Below are 17,704 nucleotides of genomic sequence, written 5' to 3'. Positions count from 1 at the left end.
ACAGAAGTAGAAAAAAATAGTCCTAAAATTTATATAGAACAACCAAAGACCCCAAGTTGCCAAAGCAATCTTAAGGAAAAAGAACCAAAATGGAGGTATAACTCTCCCTGACTTCAGTCAATAGTACAAAACTACAACAACCAAAACAGCTTGGTACTGACACAAAATCAGACACATACATCAATAGAAGAGAATAGAGAGCCCAGAAATAAACCCATACACCTATGGTAAATTGATCTAAGAAAAAGAAGGCAAGAATATGCGACGGAAAAAAGACAGTCTCTTCAATAAGTGGTGCTGGGAATACTGTACAGCTACATATAAAAGAATGGAATTAGAACATTTTCCCACACCACATACAAAAATAAATTCAAAATGGATTAAAGACCTAAATGTAAGACTGGAAGCCATAAAACTCCTAGAAGAAAATGAAACACTCTTTGACATAAATTGTGCAATGTTTTTTTGGATCTGTCTACTAAGGCAAAGGAAATAAAAGAAACATAAGGAAATGGGACCTAGTTAAACTTAAAAACTTTTGCACAGCAAAGGAAACACCGACGAAACAAAAAGACAACCTACTGAATGGGAGAAAATATTTGCAAATGATATGACTGATAATGGGTTAATATCCAAAATATATAAACTGCTCATACAACTCAATATCAAAGACACCCACGGACTTCCCTGATGACACAGTGGTTAAGAATCTGCCTGCCAATACAGGAGACATGGGTTTGATCCCTGGTCTGCGAAGATCCCACATGCTGCAGAGCAACTAAGCCCGTGTACCACTACTTATAAGCCTGTGCTCTAGAGCCTGCATGCCACAACTACTGAAGCCCACGTGCCCTAGAGCACTCGCGCTGCAACTACTGAGCCCACATGCTGCAACTACTGAAGCCCACATGCCTGGAGCCTGTGCTCTGCAACAAGAGATGCCACTGCAATGAGAAGCCTGCGCACCACAATGAAGTGTAGCCCCCTCTCACTGCAACTAGAGAAAGCCCGCACACAGCAATGAAGACCCAACACAGCCAAAAATAATAACAAAAAAAAATTTTTTTTAATAAACCTAAATATCTCAATTTAAAAATGGGCAGAAGACTTGAATAGACATTTTTCCAAAGAAGATATGCAGATGTCCAACCGGCACATGAAAAGATGCTCAACATTGCTAATAATAAGAGAATTGTAAATCAAAACAACAATGAGATATCACCTCACATCTGTCTGAATGGCTCTCATTAAAAGGTCTAAAAATAACAAATGTTGGCAGGGATGTGGAGAAAATGGAACCCTAGTAAACTGTTGGTAGGAATGTAAATTGGTGCTGCCATTATGGAAAACAGCGTGGAGGTTCCTCTTAAAAACTAAAAATAGAACTACCATATGACCCAGCAATTTCACTACTGGCAATATATCTGAAGAAAATGAAAACACTAATTTGCAAAGATACACACATCCCAATATTCATAACAGTATTATTTACAATAGCCAAGATATGGAAGCAACCTACGTATCCACCAACAATGGATAGATAAAGAAAATGTGGTACATATGGACAATGGAATATTACTCAGCCATAAAAAAGAATGAAATTCTGTCATTTTCAACAATGTGGATGGACCTTGAGAATATTATGCTTAGTGAAATAAGTCAGACAGAGGAGGACAAATACTGTATGTTATCCTTATATATGGAATCTAAAAATAAAATGAATGATTATAACAAAACAGAAACAGACTCACAGAGAACAAACTAGTGGTTACCCATAGGAAGGGGGCAAGATAGGGGTAGAGGATTAAGAGATCTACTAAGAGATCTACTAAGAGATCTACAATCTACTAAGTATAAAGTAAATAAGCAATAAGGATATATTGTACAACCAGGGAAATATAGTCCTTTTTTTGTAATAACTAAGTGGAGTATAATCTATAAAAACATTGAATCCCTATGTTGTACATCTGAAACTAAAATCTTATTGTAAACAAACTACACTTCAATCAAAAAATGGTTAAAATGGGACTTCCCTGTGGCACAGTGGTTAAGAATCCACCTGCCAATGCAGGGGACATGGGTTCGAGCCCTGGTCCGGGAAGATCCCACATAAGCAGAGCAACTAAACCCGTGCGCCACAACTACTGAGCCTGTGCTCTAGAGCCTGTGAGCCACAACTACTGAGCCTGTGTGCCACAACTACTGAAGCCTGCACACCTAGAGCCCCTGCTCTGCAACAAGAGAAGCCACCGCAGTGAGAAGCCCACGCACTGCAATGAAGAGTAGCCCCCGCTCGCCGCAATTAGAGAAAGCCCGTGCACAACAACGAAAACCCAATGCAGCCAAAAATAAATAAATAAATAAATAAATAAATAAATAAATAAATAAATAAATAAATTTATAAAATCAACAGATAGGTTTAAAAAAAATGGTTAAAATGGGAATTCCCTGGTAGTCCAGTGGTTAGGAGTCCACGCTCTCACGGCCGAGGGCCTAGGCTCAATCCCTGGTCAGGGAACTAAGATCCCACAAGCCCTGCACGGGCAGCCAAAAAAAAATGGTTAAAATGGTAATATTTATGTTATGTATATTTTGTCACAATAGCAAAATGGTATCATAAAAAATTCAGTTAAAAGGCATTCATTTAGATGCTATGGATTTTGTTTGATTTATGGTTTTAATCCTCCTCAGTTATGCTTTGAAACTGTTTTTCTTTCAACTTACAGAAATGATTTTTCCCTCTGGCATCACATTCTGCAATGATTCTTAACTCATCTACCTCACAGCAAGGGACACTATGCTTCTTTGATGGTCTTCCATGCTAAACTTAGCCAAGGCCAGAAATAGGACTCCTGGATTATAAAGCTTAGCACTCAGCGCTTTCAGATCAGGTGTCCCTGCTGTGTCCCCAAGGTCTTGGTTTTTCAAGAACATTTCATTATTCCTTGAAGTTCCAGAATCACAATCTACTGTCCCTCCGCAAGGGATCCACCCACCAGGCATAGTCAGGCAGACGTTGTTTTACCAGCTTCCAAACGATCTGTTTCTGATGTTACCTCTTTAACCAAACAATGGCGTCACTTGCCCTCTTCCTCAGTCCCCAAGTTTGGCTAACCTCAGCATTGCCAGAGAACCTGTTGCCCATACCTCACAAGGGCGTTGATTCAGTGATTCAGAGGTTGGTTCCCTTCTTATGGGAGGCTTCCCTTCCGACACTCTTGCCAGAGAAGAGAGGAGAACATACACATACACACATACACCAAGTCCAACTTAGAGAAGGGCAAACTTCTATGCTTGAAAATTCTTTCAGGTCCTCATTAATCATGAAAAGAAGAGTTATACAAACACATAATCAATTCTACAACTGGATTATGCCTTAAGACTAAAACCAAACCAATAATAATAATTCCAACTAAAATGAACTGAATGTTTCATCTGTTATAATGCACTGGTTACCAAAACAAACCAAAATTACTACTAATAAGAAGAAGAACAAAAATAGCTAACAGATATTTACTATGTTCTGGACACCATGCAAAATCCTTTAATATATTGTCCCATCTATTCCTCATCATAATTCTATTATTAACTATTATTAACTATTATTATGACCATTTTACATGCAAAACTGAAGCCCAGAAGGTACACAGCTGAAAATGATAGGACTGAACCCCTGAATTACAAGCAACTATGTAAGAATTTACTTAGAACAATTCAACTCAGCAGCTAATTAATGTATTTCATTCTAGAAACAAGAAAGTAGCAGATGTTTACCCTCTTCCCATTACTACTGGAAATGGAACAAATCAATTTATTTTGACAAATATTTATAGAGAGACTGCTATAGGCCAGACACTGTACTAGGCTCCAGGAGTACAAAGAAAGGGTTAGTCTTGGCCCTGCCGAGGAGCTCACAGTCTGATGGGAGATAGATTTTTTTTTAAGGCAAAAAGAAAAGGCAATGAGGTCAATAAGTATATTACAGGAATATAGGGTAGTACGGAGGAGGAAATGAATCATATCCTGAAAGGCTTTGATCTCTAAAGAACATCAGCTAAGTTATACATTAGCTGGAAGTATAACAGAATGAGAATAAATGCAGTAAGACTGCAAGCAGGAGTGAGTGTGAGGGGAAAAGTACATAAAACTGAATCTTGGGGTTTTTATATCTTTTCACATTTTTTATACAGGTTTCCAGATTTGATCGAAGCATGCAAATGGTGGTAATAAATAAGTAGATAAATGGTTACTCTTATTTTTCTAAATAATTTTCAAAATTACTTGTGCACTTTATTTTACCTACCTGTTATCTCTATACCTGGGAAAGTCTAACTATTGAGCCAGTGTAATCAAACCTGGAACTACTTCGCTCCTCAGCAACTCCACAAACTGCAAGCAGTGTACTTAAGTAGAATTTTTAGTCTCTATCAATGATGATACCAGTCAGTTCATTAAAATTGCTATAAGTTTTAGTGTGGAAAATTTTAAATGTATTTTTCTTTTCCACTGCAGCTGGTTTCCCTTCTCAGAGGGAACAGTGTACAAATCAACAGCAAAGGGTAACTATGCCCCTTAATTCACTGAGTGAATCATTATGACTCAGATCACAGTACATATTTTTAGTTCTGCATAAAGAAATTCTGAATCAGCTAGAGTATCAGAAAAGTTGGTTAAGTAAAGCAATCCCCATTTACTGTAATTGACTCTTCTTAAAAAGTAATTGTTAATTATCATCTGCTACCAGGGATTTTAATGAACTAAATTGTTTTTATTTATTCATTTAGTCAATCATTCATTCTTCCGTCCATACATTTTCCAATACATTTTTATTGAGGGCCATTTTGTGTCCATCATTCTAAGTGTTAAGGTTATGGCATGGAATAAACTGATGGTTCTGCCCATTGAACTTATATTCTAGTGATAGAGACAGATAATAGTCAACTTTAAAAGTAAATATGTAATATGTCAGGTGGTGATAAGCACTAAGGAAAAAAAGTTAAGTATGATAAGGAGCATGAAGAGGGTTGGGAGCTCACAGACATAGTTATCACAGGAGTAAAAACCTGAAGGAAGCAAAGGAGCAATTCACGTAGATATTCTACGAGGAGGAAGAGCCAGTGCAAAAGCTCTGAGGTCGGAGCATACCTGGCCTGTTTGTAAAAAACAGAGAAGCCAAAATGGCAGGAATAAAGGAAGTGACAGAATGACTATAAAACAAAATTTGTAAGGCAAAAAGGCTGGAAGACAGAGTGCCTCGTGGGCCATTGTAAGGACCTTGGCTTTTGCTTTGGGGGAAATGAAATCATTGAAGAGTTTTAAAGAAAAAATCAGTAAGATAATAGAAGAACCAAGATAGTGGTTTATTTCAGGAGCCGAGTGAAGAAAGTAAGCTGCTTCAAGAAAGAGAGATCAACTGTAGTAAATCATCAATTAAGTTGAAGACTGAGAAAAAACGCCATTTGATTTGACAAAAAGAGGGTCAGTGGTGACCCTGACGTGAACTATTTTGACTGGAGTGAGTTCCAGCATGAAAGGGAATAAGAATTGGAGACATTTTCAAAGAAGTTTGTTATGAAAGGAAGCAAAGAAATGAAGCAGTAGCTAAAGGGAGATATTGGGTCAAAAGAGGTTTGGTTTTGTTTTTCTAATGTAGGGGAAATTACAGCTTGTTTGTATATTTCATCATTAAATTACAAAGCTCTTCAAGGGCTTCAGATGAATTTGCCTGTGTTCTCTTAGAATTTTCTTGATGTACAATGTGACTCATTTATCTCTTAGTATATTATTTGCTTATACATTTTGCTAACGAACTACCTTACAGAAGTTCATATAATAAGAAACATATTCTACTGGTCTCTTAGTCCATTCTATAATGTTGCCTGCTCTGGAATCATCAATAAAGACCTGAAAATTAAAGGTGTGTTCTGAATTTGTGTGTGTGTGCATCTGTGTGTCTGTGTGTTTGTGAGAGAGAGATTTGGAAAGCAAACTGCATTTTACTTAAAGTTTGATATTTGTAATCCATTTTGGCCAAACTTCTAAAAGAGAAATTGAACTCACAGCAAAAGTGTTCACCCAGAAAATTAGATTCATGTTTTCTTTTGTATGGGGGCGTTTTCAATTTATCCCCCTTAATCTCCTTGATCTTTCCAAATTAACACCTTCAAAATTAAATCTACTTTAGACATACATAATTTCTAAGATTCAATCCTAGTCATTTCCTGTTCAGATTTTTCTAAGATATCAATAAAATTTGTGAGTATGGATCAATTGCGTGACCAGACTGTCCTAAAGGCCTAATAAGTTTTCAAACAAACAGAATTAATTTATGTTTGGAGAAATATATTGAGCAGTGTGAACCCTAAATGTATCCTTTATATGTAGCATAAAAACAGTGCCTGTGTGTATTTTGGTTATTTTGGTGTTTGGGATTTTTTGTTTGGTTTGAGATGTTGGATCTTTACACTGTTGTTCTGGGGCTATGGTTTTAACAAAAATCATTGCAGAGTTTCTCTTTCCTGATTTACATGCAATTTTTACCCATTGATGTCCTTAAACTTATTTGTCTTTTTATTAAATAAAAAGTGTTAGGATGAATAATTGGAAGAAAATTATTTTAATTCATTATTTTAGGGTACAAAAGGATTTTAGAAAGGCCTCTCATCTTTCTTTAGCAAGAGTTGGAGAAACATTTCAGTATCTTTGTTTTGCTTCCCTTTCATCTATCACTATAAACAGCACAGACATTTAAATGCACGTGGGTGCTTAACTACATTTAGATGATAATGGTGATGATGGTGATTATGGTAAAAGTAAATATGCCACTGGACTTTCTCTTTCATAATTTGGTTAAGGATGGTATTTTCCTGCAAAATAAGGAAAGTAAAAACTTTTCCTATACACCTAACTCCCAAATTCTGGAACCTCCTCCAAAGTCCGAAAGTAACTATCAGACATTCTGTTTAGCCCAGAAAAGCTATTCACAGGCCACTCTTGCTTAGTGCAAGCCTAGGAGGAGAATAAAACTTCGTGAGGAAAGTTCAATTATTTTCATCCTTTACTATACCACCAAACAGCTGAACAAGTTGGGGAATGTAAATGTTTTTTGACTTAAACTCATCCATATCCCTGAGGTTTTCTATTCTTGAGGGTCATTAGAATAAAATAACCACTTAAAAGATCTTACTGGATGAATCCCAACACTATTACACTGTTAATACTATATTCATATTGATATTATAATAGGTAGATGATGATGATAGATAAATAATAGATAAATTATTTCTAGAAATAGGATATTATTTGTATACATAGACTATTATTTATATATAGATTTTCATTTATAAATATAGCTAAACATAGGGAAAGAGGGCATTTGATTTTAAAAATTAGGAATCAAGGTTTTTGGATTCAATTTCAACCCTGCCACATACCTTGAGCGAATTAGTTAACCTCCTGGTGGCTTAATTTATACATCTACAGAAGAGTAAATTACCACCTATGTTACTTACAGAGAGGATGAGGATTTACTTAACACTGTAATTAGTAGGACTCTATCATTCTGGTGAAATTCTAGCTCAGCTGGAAATAACACAGATTTAATTTATGGGAAACCTTAATGCTGAAATAACTACTAATGCATTTTTTAAAAAAGGAACTATCCAACTGTAAAATTGGCAAAATGTTTCCCTTGGGTGAGACAAATGAGTTTACTTTGTTGAAGCAAATCAGCTCACTGGATCAGACTATAAGACTACAGAGCTCAAGGTCATAAGAGTAACCCCCATATTGCTCAGATACACAGACACAGAAAAACTGTCTGAGCCATGACTTCCGTTGCATCCCTTACTATATCTCAATCTACTGATTTGTAGTGTATGGCATAGGTCACCAAGGAATCTGGCCTAAGGACAGGAATGCCTCAATAATACATCTATCCCCATTACTGAAACAAGGAATGAAAAACCCAAATCTTGCTAATTGTATAGATCAATAAAATCACTGTTGTTTCATTACTAGAATATAGGCCTCAAGAACATAGAGGTTTTTGTATGTTTTCTTCATTATCATATCTCTGGCTCCTAAAACAATGCCTGGTACACAATGAACAATACGTATCTATTAAATTAATTAATTGATTGCTTGATTGATTACTCTTGATCAGGAATTTGGAACTGTCTTTCCTGCCATTCTCAAAGGAACTGTAGGACTATCTGGAAGACAGTTATTGAAAAAAAAAACCAAACTCTTTTCTTGGATTATTAAATTATGTGCTATGGTCAAATGAACATATGTGTTGAAAATATTTAGAAAGTATAAATATAGTATGAGAACAACCCAGAAGCTTCTCTACTCATTATACACCTACTAATAGGTTGCCACTTACAACAGTTTACCCAAAGCCTTTCCAATTTACATCTGTCAGCCTAATACAATTACTAATAACACCCTCTTTTATTCCCGAGAAGTCTTGCTTGGGACAACAAACTATATGCCTAACTCTACCTACTGACCTAAATACACACTGTGAATTACGGAACCTAGATTCACTTTGCAAGTTGACTTCCTCTAAGTAAAGCTAAAATAAAATTCTGAAATAATCCATTAAAAGGTCTAACAATGAAGACCAAAATGAACTGTGATATAGTGGAAAGAATATTAAACTGGAAGTTAACAAACTTGAAAGATAGTCTAAATTGTGCCCATTAACTAGCTGGGCAACTTTGGAACAAAATATTTAAGTGGGCCTCGCTTCATGCACTGAAGAGAAAGCCATGGACCTGAACTAGAAAATCTCTATGAGCACTTACAGCTCTCCTATTTCATAATTCTTCAGTTTATCCATTACCTTTTCTCTTTTATTTTTATTATTTGTTGAAATATAAGTTTTGGCATGTTGATTTAATTTTCTAATGGTGAAATGATTTGGGAGATCCATTTCATCCAACTCTAAAAATGTAACTGGATTTTAAAAGTCTAGGTCTGCTGTAGTCTACACTAAGGAAAAAAAACTTATGACTAGATGTAATGGGAAGGAAATGGCTAAACAATAATTTATAAGTATAGAGGATTTTTGAGGAGGAAGACTTGTCTGGGTAGGACACGGCAGTGTTAGGACAGCTAGAAAAATCTTTATGTTATTTGGGATGCCGTAGCAAGGAGAAGAGAAGAAGCCAGAAATTAAGAAAAGGAACTTAAAGGGAAATTTTCAGAATGCGTTTTGATGTAGCTTATCACATCTTCCCCTAGAGGCTAAGTCAGTTGTTAATCATTGACATATACTATGGTTTAGTTCCCTCTTCATTTTTGTATGATGTCCTGCTCATTGATGGTTATGGTGATTTTAAAATATGTCCACAAATTCTCTGATACTCCTTCCTTGAAGGAGTGAGACTTAATTCTTCCTCTTTTGAGTGTAGGCTGGACTTGGTGACTTGCTTCTAATAAATACATTGTGATAGAATTGATGATGTCTGACTACCAAGACTAGCTCATAAAAGGCACTGTGATTTCCTCCCTGCTCTCTCTCAAATAAGTCACTCTGAGGGAAGTCACCTGCCATCTTATGAGGATACTCAAGCAGCCCTCTGCAGAATTTCATGTGGCCTCCGGCCAACGGCTAATAGGAACTGACGCCTCCTGCCAATAGCCATGTGATGAGCCATCCTGGAAATAGATCCTCCAGCCCAAGTCAAGCCTTCAGATGAATGCAACGCCCACTGATATCTTGACTTCAATCTTATGAGAGACTCTTAGCCAGAATCACCCAACTAAAATTAAGCTCCTGAACTCCTGACCTACAGTAACTTGAGATGATAAATGTTTACTGTTTTAAGTTGCTAAGTTTTGGGGTAATTTGTCACAAAGCAATATATAATTAAAACAATGATCCCTTTAAATAAACAAGTGAACAGCCTCAGGAGAAGTGGGGTCAGGTCGGGGGAATGGTTGATATCAGATGCTAAGTGTGAAAAATAATCTAATTAAACTAATCTACATGGGAGAAGAATCTATCCTCTAGGAGTAAGATTTTGTTGGACACAAGGGCCTTCTTTTACATAAGCCCACTAACATTCTTTATGGGAGATACATTCTGAAGTTCTCTATAAGTGAAATGACATGATGTCTAAGTTTTGCTTAAAAATTTTCTAGGAAAAGAAGAAAAAAAAACTCAGAGTAGGGAACAGATGAAGCAAGATACCAAAATGCCGATTATGGTTGAGCTGGACAATGGATACATAGGAGTTCATTATTCAATTTTCTCAACTTTTGTGCGTGTTCAAAAATTTCTGCAACAAAATGACATTTTTCCTCTTACGTTTGGCTATGCCTCGTGGCTTGCAGGATCTTAGTTCCCCAACCAGGGATCGAACCCAAGGCCTTAGCAGTGAAAACACAGAGTCCTAACTACTGGACCTCCAGGGAATTCCCAACAAAATGACTTAAAAATCTAAAACATATCATTAAACTCTTGACTCTAGTGCTTTATAGCAAATAGATGCTTTAGAATTATTTTAATTAAACTCAAATATGTGTTTATTTCAAATACAATTTCAGACCCTTAAAAAGTAGAAATAAATAAATAATTCTTCTTGGCCTCATCCACTGAATGGGTGAGTGAAGTGATGGAGGATTTGTGATGCAGAACCCCAGTATTCCCAGGCCATCCTCAGCTCTTCACTATCCTTAACACCACCACCCACAAAGCAGTGGAAAGGCCTATATGCTGAGGGGATTTTAGGGAATGTTAGGGAATTGTGTCCCCCAAAAGATATACTCAAGTCCTAACCCCTGGAACCAGTGAATGTGACCTTATTAGGAAATAGTGTCTTAGCAATGTAATCAAGTCAAGGTCATACTAGACACACACACAGAAGAAGGAATGCGAAAAGGAGGCAGAGATTGGATTGATGTAGCTACAAGCCAAGGAAAGCCAAGGATTGCCAGCAACCACCGGAAGAGAGGAGAGAGGCAGTTTCTCCCTCAGAGCCCACAGAAGGAACCAATGCTGTGGACACCTTGATTTCAGATTACTAGCCTCCAGAACTGTGAGAGAATAAAATTTTGTTGGTTAAGTCATCAAGTTTGTGGTACCTTGTAACAGCAGCCCTAAGAAACTAAAACTAGGAGCATCAAAGCAATTTCCTGCTCTCTTGTGTCTCCTTCCCACAAATGGGCCAAGAAATGCCTGACTTGGCTATGTGAAAATACAGAGAATTTGTCATTTTATGAAGAGCTCACTGCTGATAACCCCCCACAGGGCCAGATCCACATCAACCCTGGGCTCCTTCACCTCTGCCTTTCAGATGCCATTACTCACTGTCTTAATTGGTTCCTTTGAGAGTAGGATGTGGTTTATCCCAATTTCCCCCCTTCTTGGAACCAGCATGTAATACATTCTTGTTTTTAAGGGTTTTACTATTGCTGGAGAAACAGGGCTTTAAAATGATTAAAAAGAATTACAAAATTATAGAAACCTCTAAAATAGAGAAGTAGTGGTATATGTAGTTTTCACTGAGATGTCATCGAAGTTTGGCTTGCCATTGTCAGATGGTAATTGCTCAGTAAGGATGACTACTATTATTTCTAGAATTACTTCATGAGCCACTTCTGAATGTGCAGCCTGTATCGGGTCACTGAGAATAGAAAGATAAGAAGATATAGTCTTCTTCAGAGATTACACTTCAGGAGGGACCAACGTATCTAAGTAAATAAGAGCAATAGGTGTTAAAATTAAAAAATATATGTGTCATACTGAAGTGGCATAAGTTAGTTGTCATAAACAATTTCTAGAATAAAATGATCCTGTACTGAGGCTTGAAAATGCAAAATGGGAAAGGACATTCCAGCATGAAGACAGCTAGATGGGTAGACAGATGGATAGATAGATAGATATTCAATAGATAGATGCAAATCTGGGGGAACTGCAAGTAATTTATTGTGGGTACAGTGGCATAAAATAAAATTGAAAACGAGTAGGAAAAGTCAAATAAAAAATATGTGGAGGAGAATATGATAATGACAAAAGAGAAGTTAGTTCAGAAAATCATGTCATAAATTCCTGTGGATTTTTTTTATAAGTAGTCTTCCTGTATGGCTCCATGCTTCATAGTAGATGATTCAAAAAATGAATATTGTCCGTTAAGAGACTCATAATTTCACAAGGTAAAATCGAATCCTTTGGCCAAGAGAATGAGCAGAATATTACTGTAATCCCAAAGTGTCCATGTGGTAGCAGGAGAGAAGAAGAGGAGGGAACAGAAATAAAATTTAAATGGTAAGGAAGTGAAATAAACTGGACTTGATCACCAGTTCGATCGGGGAAGAAGAACCAGAGGACAGATCCAGGGTTTTTTGCATTCGTGACAGCAGAACAGAGACACCGTTAACTAAGATGGAGAATAGAGAAAAGAGAAGCAATGAGTTCAGTTGTGGGGATATTAACAGTTTAATGCCCTGCGGGGAAATTCCAGTGAAGTAGTCCAGTGAGCCACAGAGACCACAATTAGAAGATATCAAGTAAATAATCTCTTAGGTGGAAGTTGAAGTAAAAGAAAAAAAAAAAAAGATTAGCTCACCTAAATGGGCTTGTAGATTAAGAAAAGAAGGTATGTGATGGAGTAGTTAAGAGTATAGGCTCTGGAGCCAGGATGCTGGGGTTTAAATAACAGCTCCATCACTAACTAGCCAGGCGACTTTGGGCAAATTAACCTAACTTCCCAGTTTCAGTTCCCACGAATGTGAAGTGTAAAAATTAACTAAGTTATTTTATGTAAAGTGCCTAGAAGGGTGTCTGACCCATAGTAAATATTCAATAATATTAAGAGAGAGGAAACAAGGTCACAAGAAAAGGGAGTGGTGGTGAAAGAGAGAGTGGAGGGAAGAAACTAAGGAAAAGCAGCAGACAAAGAAGGAGCCTCCAAGAAAGGCAGGAAAAGAGTCAGCAGAGATGATGTCCAACAACAGTGAGGAACGTAAGAATCTCAAGATGAAAGGTGTGTTCAAAATCCCTGGCGGTCCAGTGGTTAGGACTCTGCGCTTTCACTGCCGTGGGCCCAGGTTCAACCCTGGTGGGGAACTAAGATCCTTGCCTTGTGGTGCTGTCAAAAAAAGAAAAAGTTGAATCTTCAGAGAATTCAAAAGGTGAAAGTTGATGAAGAGTCCACTGGTTTGGCTCTTGGGTCAAGAGGCAGCTCTCAGTGCAATGAAGCCACAGAAGCAGGGAGAGCAGGTTGGAGGCTATTGCACAGCCCTCCTCAGCACCCTTCTGCTGGTTTAGGCTCTCTGGATGTGTTCATAATGCCCATAAATAATTGTTATTGACAGGAAGGTGTAACATGAAGATTTAGCATTTTCTTTCATTTTAGTCAACTTCCAGTCGTTCATATCAGGTTGGGGGAAGCATTTCAAGTAAGTAACATAAATTTTACAAAATTTGTTTCACCTTCCCCTGTCACTCAACGTCACCTGCCCTTTTCCAAAGATAGATATAGTGATGATACCAGAGAGGTAGGCAGCAGGGACAGTAAGAAAATGCCAAAATGAAAATGTAAGAAAGTAGAATAAGAACTAATTAAGAATCTGTCTCAAGAAATACTGCAGCAGTGGAGTCAGAACCTCAGTTCAGTTTTTACATCTTGTTTGGAAGGTGTATTTAAAATGCAGATTATCAGGCCCTGCCTTCATAGAGGTCCAGGAAGCTGCATTTTAACACATCCTCCACTGGATTCTGGTGCAAGTAGTTGGACTTTTCAAAATAATTGCTCTGGAGTATATAGATGAATTGAGAGTAAGTATTCTTTTACTGCAGGGTCAGAGGTATCACAAAAGCAGGGCAAGATATTTTACAGTTCTTGGTCCCACACTGTAGGAATTCCCATAAAGACCTTGTTCTCAAGCTTTAGGGATTGTTAAATACAGATTGTTGGGCCCCACACCCAGGGTTTCTGACTCAGTAGGTCTGGGGCAAGGTCCAAGAACCAGCAGTTCTAACAAGCTCCCAGGTGATTTAATTCTGCTGATGCAGGAACCACATGTTGAGGACTACTGCTCGTCAGCTTCATAAAATGATAATAGTTTGCTATCTCTGTCAGGAACATAAAGAAAATCAAGCTCATTATATATATTTTTTAAAAAGCATAAAAAATGATGCCACGGTGGCAAATGTCACACAGCCTTATTCGCTAAAGGAAGAAAATGATTTCACACATCAATTACACCACGAGGTCTCAAGGCCATCGCAGATGGATCAAGGTAGAAACGAGCAATATTTTGTTCCTTCAGTTACATCACAGTAATTTTGCACACACATCCCAAAACTTCCCGGGGAAACTGTGTATGAAACACACAAGGGTACTGGGTTCAGCCCTTGTCAAAGGAATTGTTTCTATTTGAGCATACTTCAGGGGAGAAATAGTTTGAGGATTACTTCTCCTCCCTAACTCTGGGATGCTGTGTAAGAACCCAAAATGAAGATTAAGGTAGTGATAAAGACCAACTTAATATGCTCATAAATGACTTATTTTCTAACCATGATTCATACTTACATACTTGCACAGTGTGTGTCCAATATGACTCTTCTGTTCTTCTTTTTAGCAACTAGTTTTAAATTCCTTTAAAATGAGAAACCTGAAATAGTTTTTGTATGATGCATTTATTGTAACACACTGAAGTGTAAAATTCCTTCATAATTGTATATTTTTGTAATTGTATAGTTGTATATTTGTACATAATTGGATATTTGTAAGTACTTTTTTGCAAATATATGTTATATGCTGACTTTCATATAAGAAAGGCTATCATAGGAAATAATACCTGTTAGGTTTTCCTATTTTTGTTGGAAGCATATTATTTTATTTTTTTAATTTTTAAAAATTTTTTTATTTTTAATTAATTAATTATTTATTTATTTTTGGCTGTGTTGGGTCTTCGTTTCTATGCGAGGGCTTTCTCTAGTTGTGGCAAGCGGGGGCCACTCTTCATTGCAGTGCGCGGGCCTCTCACTGTCGTGGTCTCTCTTGTTGTGGAGCACAAGCTCCAGACGCGCAGGCTCAGTAGTTGTGGCTCACGGGCCCAGTTGCTCCGCGGCATGTGGGATCTTCCCAGACCAGGGCTCGAACCCGTGTCCCCTGCATTGGCAGGCAGATTCTCAACCACTGCGCCACCAGGGAAGCCCAAGCATATTATTTTAAATGGACATGCTCAAGTTAAGATTGTTAATTATAAAAAGAACAGGGGTTTTATGAGCGAGGGAGAGGCAACATTTACAGTTTTTAATACATTTATAACAATGAGAAATGAAGATTGTGACAATCAAATTACATAGTCACTGGTGTATTTGAAGTGAATTTGAGGCAAATAGATTTTTTAAAAACAAAATCGCAGGTGATGAGATTGGAAAATAAACACCATTTTATCCCTACACCCTCACCCTGGCTTAGAAAATAAGAGAGGTTTGGCCTTGCAGGTGTTTTCAGTGCAAGCCGGGTGGTTCTGACGAAGTCACTCTGGGGTAACAGTGAGGTCTCTAGAGCACTGTGGGTGCCCAGGGCGCTTCTACCAAGGAGACAAAAGCCACAGTGTGAGCTGCCTAGTAGCACTCGCTCCTCAAGTTGCCTTCTTCCAGGCTGCAGGAGAAGGAAAGGAGGATCCCTTCTTTCTTTAGAACCATCTATATTTAAAATTATGTATATGCGGTTTTAAAAAGTATGAAATAAAAAAGGAGACGGTTTCCCCCTCTTAACACTCCAAGTTTCTCTCCACCAAATTAACCACAGTTAATAGTTGTTTTGTGTATATACATATAAAAATGTTTTATGTATATACCAGCTTATATACATTTCCTTTTTCTTATTTACACAAGTGCAGTCATACCACACATATTGCTTTACATCTTGTTGAAAAGTTTATCTTGGAGATCTTTCCCTATCTGCAGATACAAATCTTCCTCATTATTTTTTTCCTAATTGCATAATATACCATTGAATGTGTGTACAATAGGTTACGTAATCATCCTTTTATTAACAAACATTGGGGTGGTTACTAATTTTTGCTTCTATAAACAATGGTATAATGCAAGTATATCCACAGGGTAAAATCCTTGTTATAGAATCGCTGGGTCAAAGGAGATATGAATCTGTGATTTTGACAGATATTGCCAAATTGCCCTCTTAAAGAGTTTTTTTGTTTTTTAAACTGAGATATAATTGACATATAATAACACCCATTTATTAGCCCACAGTGCTATATAGGTCAGAAGGCACGGTGCGGCTGGGGTTTCTGCTAAGAGTCTCAAGGCTAAAATCGATGCATCAGTCAGGTTGAGCTCTTATCTGTGGGCTCCAGGGAAGAATCCACTTCCAAACTCCTTCAGATTATTGGCAGAATTCAGGTCCTTACAGTTGTAGGACTGAGGTCACCATTTCCCTGCTGGCTTTTTCAGCCAAAGGCTTCTCTCAGTTCCTACAAGCTGCCCACATTCCTTGCCTCATGATATCCTCCATCTGCCAGTCGGCAAGGGTGTATGGAATCCTTTTCCAGTTCCCAACCTCATACTTTCTCTTCTGTGATGAGCTGGAGAAACTCTCTGCTTTCAAAGGGCTCATGTGATTAGGTCAGGCCCACCCAGATAATCTCCCTACCTTAAGGTCAACTATGCCATGTAATGTAATCTAATCAAGAGAGTAAAATCCATCGTATTCAAAGTCCCAGGAACTAGGCAAAGGGTGCATACAGGGCTTGGGGGAGAGGACCTTGGGGACTATCATTGAATGGTGGTGGGCAGTACCACAGCTTTGTAAGAATTAGAATTTTGAAAGACCTGGCCCTTTGTAGAGCAGGAAGGCCAGACAATTAAGCAGTCTACTTGGACTATACTTGAGAACAACTTGACTACAAGCTGACGTGTACAGAGACTTGTTTTTTGACTGAAGGAGGAAAGAGGAGAGCTTTTGTTTTCTTTTGTCTTTGTCATTGGGTGTCTAAGAGTGGAGGAAGAGACTAAAAGAACAATTCAGCCTGCTTTTCCCATTACCACGACCGTGAACTGACTGTGAATCCTGGTCATAACTCTGCATTTGGGAGATAAGCTTGAGGGGCTTTTTAAAAACCTATTATTTATTTATTATTTTTTAACATCTTTATTGGAGTATAACTGCTTTACAATGGTGTGTTAGTTTCTGCTTTATAACAAAGTGAATCAGTTATACATATACACGTATCTCCATATCTCTTCCCTCTTGCATCTCCCTCCCTCCCACCCTCCCTATCCCTCCCCTCTAGGTGGTCACAAAGCACCGAGCTGATCTCCCTGTGCTATGCGGCTGCTTCCCACTAACTATCTATTTTACATTTGGTAGTGAATATATGTCCATGCCACTCTCTCACTTTGTCCCAGCTTACTCTCCCCCCTCAAGGAATCCTCAAGTCCATTCTCTAGTAGGTCTGAGTCTTTATTCCCATCTTGCCCCTAGGTTCTCCATGACCATTTTTTTTGTTTGTTTTTTAGATTCCATATATATGTGTTAGCATACAGTATTTGTTCTTCTCTTTCTGACTTACTTCACTCTATATGACAGACTCTAGGTCCATCCACCTCACTACAAATGACTCAATTTCGTTTCTTTTTATGGTGGAGTAATATTCCATTGTATATATGTGCCACATCTTCTTTATCCATTCATCTGTTGATGGACACTTAGGTTGA

General features: G+C 37.7%; 1 long non-coding RNA gene across 1 annotated transcript in view; it reads left to right on the top strand.

Annotated features, from left to right (window-relative positions):
- Positions 1-565: 565 nt before the first annotated feature.
- LOC309663450 overlaps positions 566-17,704 on the top strand; it is a 39,197-nt gene continuing 22,058 nt past the window's right edge. Inside the window, exon 1 of the long non-coding RNA XR_014265286.1 lies at positions 566-9,217. This is a non-coding gene — a long non-coding RNA (uncharacterized lncRNA). The remainder of the gene's footprint in view (positions 9,218-17,704) is intronic.

The sequence above is a fragment of the Balaenoptera physalus genome (assembly GCF_965194825.1).
Source record: "Balaenoptera physalus genome assembly, chromosome: 6".
NCBI classification, from domain to species: Eukaryota; Metazoa; Chordata; class Mammalia; order Artiodactyla; family Balaenopteridae; genus Balaenoptera; species Balaenoptera physalus.
The sequence above is the reverse complement of the archived record's forward strand: the minus strand, read 5'-3'. Positions and strand labels throughout refer to the sequence as shown.